The 8981-nt window shown below is 36.3% G+C and overlaps 1 long non-coding RNA gene across 4 annotated transcripts in view; it reads right to left on the reverse strand.

Annotated features, from left to right (window-relative positions):
• Nucleotides 1-8032, reverse strand: part of LOC309495917 — a 119706-nt gene extending 111674 nt beyond the window's left edge. For all 4 annotated transcript variants that reach the window (XR_014204874.1, XR_014204875.1, XR_014204876.1 and 1 more), the window contains exon 1: nucleotides 6034-8032. This is a non-coding gene — a long non-coding RNA (uncharacterized lncRNA). The remainder of the gene's footprint in view (nucleotides 1-6033) is intronic.
• Nucleotides 8033-8981: the final 949 nt, after the last annotated feature.

Consider the following 8981-nt stretch of genomic DNA (forward strand, 5'->3'; position numbering starts at 1 on the left):
ATGATGACTTGTATTGAGTCTTGCATTGTTTCTCATTCTCTTGCAAAATCATTCAGTGTTAATGCTACTACGCATTTTTCTTTTTAGCCTGTACTTAACAGAGTAACTATAAATTTCAAGGCAGCATGACAATACAACATTAGCTTAGCAACAAGCTAATATCAATGTTTTAAGATACACTACCGTTCAAAAGTTTTGGGGTCAGTATGATTTTTTTTTTTTTAAAGAAAGTAATACTTTTATTCAAAAAAGACATATTAAAGTGTTGGTAAATACATTTATAATGTATGATCATGATCATGATTACTGAAGACTGGAGTAATTATGCTGAAAAATCAGTTTTCCCATCACAGCAATACATTTATTTTTAAAATATTAAAATAGAAAAAGTTATCTTAAAATGTAACAATACTTCACAATATTACTGTTTCAACATATGTTTTTGATCAAATAAATGCAACCTTGGTGAGCAGAAGAGACTGCTTTCAAAAACATTTGGAAAACATACCAACCCCAAACTTTCGAACAGTAGTCCTTAGTGGAAAATAAATATACCAAAATCAATTTTAAATAGGCTACATTTATTTCATGCTAAGTATACTACATATATATTTATATATTTATATATTTATGTACTTATTAAAAAGTACCCTGCAATTGTACTTTTGGTATACTAAATTAGAAAACTTTTTTCTTAGTTCGAAAAGTTTTGTTCTTAATGCACTTTAGTTATCTGGAAATAGTGCTAAGGTCCAGCTAAAGTTATACTTGAGTATATTTGATTGTGCTAAAATGGGATTGTCATGTCACAACATGACAATTACAAGACACAACACTGGGTATTATGAGAGATTTAATATATGTGCCCACCCCACAAACACACACAACTTGGTGTATCTGGTAAGAGATTATGAGAAGAGTGACCTTCTTTCTTACTGAACAGAAATTCCATCCAGCTAAATTTTGCAGATGTAACAAACTCTCATACATGGGAAAGAATGAGAGAGTGCACTTCACACCAAGCTAGACTGAAACAAAGTAATTAAAAGACTAAATCCCTTAAATATAACTACTGACAAACCGTTGTAAACATCTAGTGCATAATAATCACTTAACATTAACTGTATGGCAATCACAGAAAACATCAGCAATAAGTGTTAAACTACTTATTATACTTATATAATACTATTAAAAACATAGCTAATTTTATCATACACTTGATTGTATATGCTTAGACATTTATTTGTTTACCGTTTGTAGTATTTGAGTCTGCATCACTGAACTTACATAAACATCTGGTTCTTCTCCAGAGAAAAAGTGTTAGTTTGTTCGCTTTCATCTGTCATTTCATCCAAGCAAATCGGATTGGAGAATCACTGTCAGTGAGGCAGCCGGATGTTCAGATCTCTCAGAAGAAGACAGATTGAAACATGTCTTCTCTAGTTTACCTTAACACACTCTTCTTTGCTTAATAGGGTCAGAAGCTTTTGTTAAAACATCTGCCAAGTACAGACTGTAACATTAGGCGGGGTTACAAACTGTCATGCTCCTGTCATGACAGTTTCCTATATCCATTTTGATTATCTTCTGTTCTGTATCTTCTGAGCAAGACTGTTTATGGAATACTAGCATACTGTGCAGTAAAAAGTGTACACTCCTGGGCAAAAATAAATAAAAAATGGTCCAAGCCCAAAATGGCTAAATACTAAGTTTTTAATTGTCTTAACCACAAATGGTTGGTCAGGAAATTTGCAAAATTTAAGCAAATGCACTACTTAAAAAGCCATTGCTGTCTCAGAAAATCATCAAAGACAGAATGAAGTTTTTGGCAGAATATGGGAAGTTGTGTGTGGAGTGATGAATCACAATGAAACAAGTTGCATGGTGATGCTCCAGAGTGCTGTCTTCAAAAATCTGCTGAGAAATATAATAATAAATGCATCTCTACCACAGTGAAGCATGAAGGAAGATGTGTCATTGTGTGGAGAGCCTTTTTAGCTGCTGGTATTGGTGATATACTTCACTGTGAAAAGTCATTTAAAGGAGAACTCTGTAACTCTAGCGAACTCTAGTCACTTCTTCGCTGATTTTCCCTTTTGTTGTCGCATGTTTTCCCCACAAGCTCCCCCTACAGCTGTGGGGGGGGCGTATATTTCACAACACAGTCGTAAAAAACTCACTTGCGGCGGCCTCCTCCCCCTCTCTACCGCTGCTCATGTGCGTTTGTTTTGATCGGAGCAAGCCAACTGTATCGCGTGGAGCTATGTCTACCGAGGTGAGTAATCTGGTAATACATCATACATGCGTGTGTGTTTATGTCGAATTGCCGTAAAGCAATTTGTGTTTCGCGCTCGTTCTCGTTCTAGTTCTCGCTTCTCACGAGACTTCCAATTTCACTTTGCCGGGACGGCAGTGCGCAAGTTGCAAGGTTGGTTTTCCGCCTGGGAACGCTGGGGGGAGCGGGGAAAGTCACCAATATCACCAGAACAGGTTGTTTAACCATCCAAATGATTTCTAGACAGTTTTATTAAGTTAAAAAAGTTACCAAGTTCTCCTTTAATGCTTTGGAGTACAGGAGGATATTGCAGAATAGCTTGCTTCCCACAAATGAAAAGAAATGTCTGATGTTATTTTTCAAAAAGACAATGCTCCTGCCCAAACTGCAAAAGAGTGGCTTAAGAACAAGTCCATCAGGCTCATGTTGTGGCCTGGTCTGAGTCCAGATAAAGTCCTCTGGTCTAACATTAAGTCAAACCAACTGGGAGACATTTTTTCAACAACTCATGAACTGTTTGAAGCCATTAACACTGAGTGGAACAACACTGACTTTTATTCTTTAAAAAAGTCTGCAAGGTGGGGAAGGGTATTCCGTGCTAAGTTACTTTATCTACACTGTGCAATTCTTACTAATTTCCTGTGATTTGTGAACTGATTAAAATGGTTAATAAAAGACCAATAAACATTTTGCCTTTTTTTTTTTTTTTTTTTGCCCAGGACAGGAGTGTATACTGCATGCAATTTTTTATAGCATGTCAAACAAGTATGCAGAATGCACAATTGCACAATCTGCATATTACACTGCATTCTATTCTACCACCATTTTTACAGCATTGACTATAACTACACTACTACCTTTTTTAAAGAAAAATGATAAAACAATATGCAATGATAATGGCTGTATACTGGGAACAATTTACTAGTACTACAATTTAGTACTGCATCCTATTTTGAAAAGTATGTGAAACGATTAATATAATGTATACAATTTTATTTCCAAATAGTAAGTGGGGGGAAAAAAGTATGCAAAAAAAGAAATATGCTTCATGTTTAATTCAGTGAGCGCCGTCTAGTTCCTGTTCATTCATTACACTGAAAATTAGAAATTCTAATTGAAACTATTGCATCTTAGTATATAGTATTAATCACTGTGCTTTTGATATATGCACATTTTGGAAAATGTAGATCAGTATTCTATGCATATAACACTTGCATACTGTGCACAGCATACATTCTGGATACTACTTTCTGTCAATAATAGTAACTGGCATGCGATTCTGAATATACTGTGAGTCTTAATTTGTTTGCAGGAAGTCACTGTGGAGCGCTTGATGGTTGGAATTAATATGAGCTGTGCTAATACAGTCACAGCTTGTAGGAAAGAAGCCAACAGGTAACTGTAGTCAATTTGGTAGGTAAATTATTAGCAGGCTCTTGTAGGTATTAGCCCATTTTGTCCAAGCCTGTCTGTCAGCTGCAGTGCAATACTGTAATTAAGTGCCTGGATCTACAGAGCATGTAATCTCCTGCTTCGCACCAGTGATGCGGTGCACTCTGGGAGTTGTAGTCAGCCACAGGATTGATGGCTGCCATATGTAGTCCATTTATCACTGGGTTTGTTTGAATTCCCTATAAAATGAGACAGGATCAGTAGAGGGGATGGACACAAACACACTCACACACAAAAACACTGGCATTGAAGTAGAAAGAAAGAAAGAAAGTGTGTGTGTGTGTGTGTGTGTGTGTGTGTGTGTGTGTGTGTGTGTGTGTGTGTGTGTGTGTGTGTGTGTGTGTGTGTGTGTGTGTGTGTGTGTGTGTGTGTGTGTGTGTGTGTGTGTGTGTAAGATGTTCACTGATATAACTCCACCAAACATAAGATTCTAGACAGACAAATTAAACATATCAATCTATCACTCCATTCATACTACAAACTAGAGCTGCATGGTTAATTGTTAAAAGATCCCGATCTCGATTCAAACACCCGTGCGATCTTATTCCTAAATGACAACAATTCAGAATGTCTATTAAACTTTTAGCATATAGGTATGATCACGGGGAACATTCAGATCTGCATTGCCACTGGCGCTTACCAAGAGACAGTCATGTATAGGTATGAAACAACATGAAAAAAAATTTCATCCACACAGTATCATTAATTATATTACAATAATTATAATTATCAGAAGTACTGGGATAAAAGTTTGTAGTTTGGATATAAACACTGATGTCTATGGTATTGATCAAAATATAAATCACTTTTTGAAAGTAATGATGCTTCAAATAAAGATAGTATCATTGCATTGTTATGCCAGATGGTAGCGACAAGTGACAGCTAAAAAAATCATTTTTTCATTGAATTATTCATTACAGATTTGTAAATAAATAAATAAAAATAATAATCTGATTCATCCAGTAATGAAACAAGTGAAGTATTTACGAGTGAGTCATTGAATCACTCATTCAAACCTCACTACAAATTCTAATTACATATTTTTTAAATAGACTGCAGAAATTAATTTTGTCACAACCTCTAGTAAATTACACACTATAGTTCTCTATTCAGAATCAGGATCTCTATTTATTTATTTTTTATATAAAATAAAAAATTGTGATTCTCAATTTATCTAGAATCGTGCAGCTTTACTACAAAACAGGCAGACAAAGAATGACAAACAGAAAGGAAAAATATAATGATAGAACAACAGACAGAAGGAAAGAGAATGACGGGAAAAATAATAGAAATAGAAACAGACAGACAGAATGACAGAGAATGACGGACAAAACAATAGAAATAGAGAGAGACAGACAGACAGACAGAAAGATAGTGACAGAATGGCAAAAAGAGATGGAAAGAATGGTAGAAAGAATAAAAGACAGAATGACAGACCAATAGAAGGTTAGACAGAATGACAGACAGAATGATAGGTACAGACAGATAGAACGACAAACATACAGATAAAATAAGTGATATACAGTAACAACAAACAGAGAGATCAATAGAATGACAGACTGACAGTAGAAAGAATCAAAGACATACAGATAAAACGACAGACTAACAGACAGACAGACAGACAGACAGAACAATAGATGGAACAATGACAGATTAACAGACAGACTGAATGATAGATAAAATGACAGACAGGCAGGACTTTAGAATGACAAACAGACAGAACAATAGATCGAACAATGGAACAACAGACTGAATGTTAGACAGACAGAACGGCAGAGAATGACAGATAAAAAGACAGACCGACAGATGCTAGACAGAACGATAGATAGAACGGCAGAAAGAAAGATAGACAGTATGACAGAAAATAGAGTTAGATAGAACGACAGACAGACAGAACGATATAATGACAGAGACAAAATGATATATAGAGTGACAGACAGGCAGGTAGATAGAACAACAGACAGAAAGACAGACAGACAGATATTTACAATGTAAATAGAGTTTTAGGTATTAAGTATTAGGACTTAAAGTGGTTCAGTGGACTAGAGAAAAGTTGGTAAAGAACTTGATGCTTCTCATAGGTGGCCTTATGAGTTTCAAATGTGAGTGTTGATGTGTTTGGCTGGTGTTTATCAGTGCAGTTTCTGTACATGAGGGTTCTGTAATGATTTGCCCACACACTGAGAAGGAATTGCCTTGTTATAGCCGACTGACCACTAACCACAAGCACATACACAACACAGGAGACTCTCTTTCTCTCCGACACAAACAAACTCTCAAATCACAACAAGCTCAATTGTTCTTACTCTTATATTGAAGAGAAATGGCCACAGACATGTATCCGTTTTTGCCCTCTTTCTCTCTCTCGGGCTGTCTTCCTCTCCCCTCTGTCTCTCTCTCTCTCGCATACACACCAAGAGCAAAAGGCTGTGAACAACACCCAGACCGTTCTCTAAAGCCGCTGCATACGAAACCTCTCCGATAAGGGAGGGTGTCTTCTTTCAAAACAGCTTTTAGCACTCATTTCTTGGAAGTGCCTCTCTTGCTTTCCTTGTCTCTCACTCCCTCTCGCTCGCTCAGTCATTGGCACAGTTTCACGTATCAAGAGCTCCTCCTGCTGTCCGGAAACTTTGCCTGCGGCTCATCTGTCTCCCTTGTTAACCGGATTCAAATGACTTATGAATTTTTCTTAAATTATTTATCGACTAATTTCCATGATGTTTACCCGGAGTTTATTAAGGGAAGCTGCCCTAACACGGCCTTGTCAGAATCCATCACTTCCCATTTAAAGTCCCTCTCAGCCAATCATTACATAGAAAAGTCTATTCATTCCAACGGTTGACTCAAATAAATGATATTTGCTCAGGTTTTGTCGTCAGATTAGTCAGCTATTAAGTGTGGTCTCAAACATTTGACTGCTTATGAGATGGTGTTACTGGCTTCGATTCTGGTCCTCCAATACAAACCTCCAGCGGTTCTTGACTCCAGAGTTTCCAAGTGTGCATATGCCTGCAACCGATATGAAAGGGACTCTGATAGCAGCACGTTATTTATTTTTCTGAATAGATGTATTATGGCAGAGAGAGAGAAAGGGACTGTTGGTGCGTCTGTGTAGTCGGCCGCCTCTTTCCTCTCTAGACTGTTAATCCTATTTGGTGTGTGCAGTGAAAATGGCTGTCAATAGTTTAAGCTGATAAGCGAGAGAGGCAAAGGGTTTAACCACAGACCTCCAAACAGACTCTGGTCTCCAGAGCAGGGATAGAGTACTTTCATTCCCCCCCTTTTTTTCCCCTTCCCTCTCTCTCTCTCACTTACTGTCTCATTCCTCCTGCTCTCTGAATCATTCCAGCATTGCAAAGAAGCTCAGGGCAAACAGAAAAAAATCGTTTTTGTAAGTCATTTTATTCACTTCTCCCTTAACACTCATACACTCACACCCACTCGCTAAGATAAACGCATCGCTTTTGATAAGGTCAGACTGTATGCTGAACGGTTCTTAAAAACAGAAATGTTGCATATATACTAGATCTCAAGAGTTAATCCCAGAGGTTAAAGAGATTTGGGTCAGGAAAAAGCCCTGGATTGTTAAATAAAGAACACAAATAGAATATGAAATGAACAATCCTGCAATAAAACACACTCTGGTTTCACAAGCTCATCTTTCTGATGGAAAACATCAGCATGCCCTGTAGTACTTAATGTAACTTATATTGCACTCATTAATATGTTACCAGCTTTGGAAAGCCACATGTGGAGATCTTGGTTACAATGTGTAGCTAATGTTACTTTGCAGTGCTGTCAAGATAGATGAAATCTGTTCAAGGCACATTTCAATCCTCTGGATGTTCTGCGTAGTACAAAAAACAATTGTTCAGTGGGTTGAGTTGGAAAGCATTGATCTTGAATCTGATCCCTGCTGGAGGACATGGGTAGAATTTCCATTTGAGAAAATGGAAAGACTAAGACGTTGAGATATGGGGGTACTTTATACTGTTAGGCACTTTGATAGGTTGAGATACTGGCTTACTTTTTACTTGGAAAAGGTTAAGATGTCTAATTCGGATACATGGACCACTCCACATCAAGATATAGCATTCAAAAGTTTGGGGCCAGGAAGATTTGTGTATGTGTGTGTGTGTGTGTGTGTGTGTGTGTGTGTGTGTGTGTGTGTGTGTGTGTGTGTGTGTGTGTGTGTGTGTGTGTGTGTGTGTGTGTGTGTGTGTGTGTGTGTGTGTGTGTGTGTGTGTGTGTGTGTGTGTGTGTGTGTGTGTGTGTGTGTGTGTGTGTGTGTTCAATTAAATTAAATTAAAAGGAAATCATTTTTATTCAGCAAGGACGCATTGATTAAATTGATCAAAAGCTACAGTTATAATATTACAAAATATTTATATTTCATATAAATGCTGTTCTATTAATGGAAGAAACCTGGAATTTTTTTTTTTTTGAAAAATACAACAATATTAAACCGCACAACTCTTATCAACATTGATAATTAAATGTGTTTTTCAACATCAGCATATTATAATTATTTCTGAAGAATCATGTGACACTGAAAACTTGAGTAATGATGCTGAAAATTCAGCTTTGCCATCACAGGAATAAATAAAATATACAAATATATTAAAATAAAAAATAGTTTATAATAGTATTTCACAATATTACTTTTTTACTGTATTTTTTTTTTTATCAAATAAATGAAGCCTGGTTGAGCATACAATACTTATTTAAAAAAATATTACAACATCAGAGCCTAAGCTTTTAAACTGTTTAGGAACAGGAAAAAAATTAAAACAAATTATTTACTCACCCTCAAATCATTCTTCTTTTTTGTAGAACACAAAATACACATTTTGAAGAATCAGCTTTTCTGTGAAAAGCATGGAAAGGAAACCGTTAAGCTGTTAAACACCATAAATGTCTTTGTCACTAATAATCTTATGATAACTGAAAATCACTTTAAATGAAATAGTTCCAATGGCATAAAATGGCATCGGCAATCCATACAACTTTTTGTAGTCCATTTCAGATCTTTGGTGAAGGGGAAGATGATCAATTAATAACATCATAAAATAAATGGGCTTTTTTGACAAATGCGTTAACCATTCTAGTGGAATAACATGACCGTGAATAAATAATAAAGAGGACTTTTGGGAGAACTGCTCCTTTAAATTTCAGTCTATTCTTCACACGAAGTGATCATGTGGCTTTAAAAGTCTTATATAAGTCATATAGCGTAAATTCATGGTGCTTTTTT

Source organism: Leuciscus leuciscus (assembly GCF_965113295.1).
Source record: "Leuciscus leuciscus genome assembly, chromosome: 3".
Classification (NCBI taxonomy): Eukaryota; Metazoa; Chordata; class Actinopteri; order Cypriniformes; family Leuciscidae; genus Leuciscus; species Leuciscus leuciscus.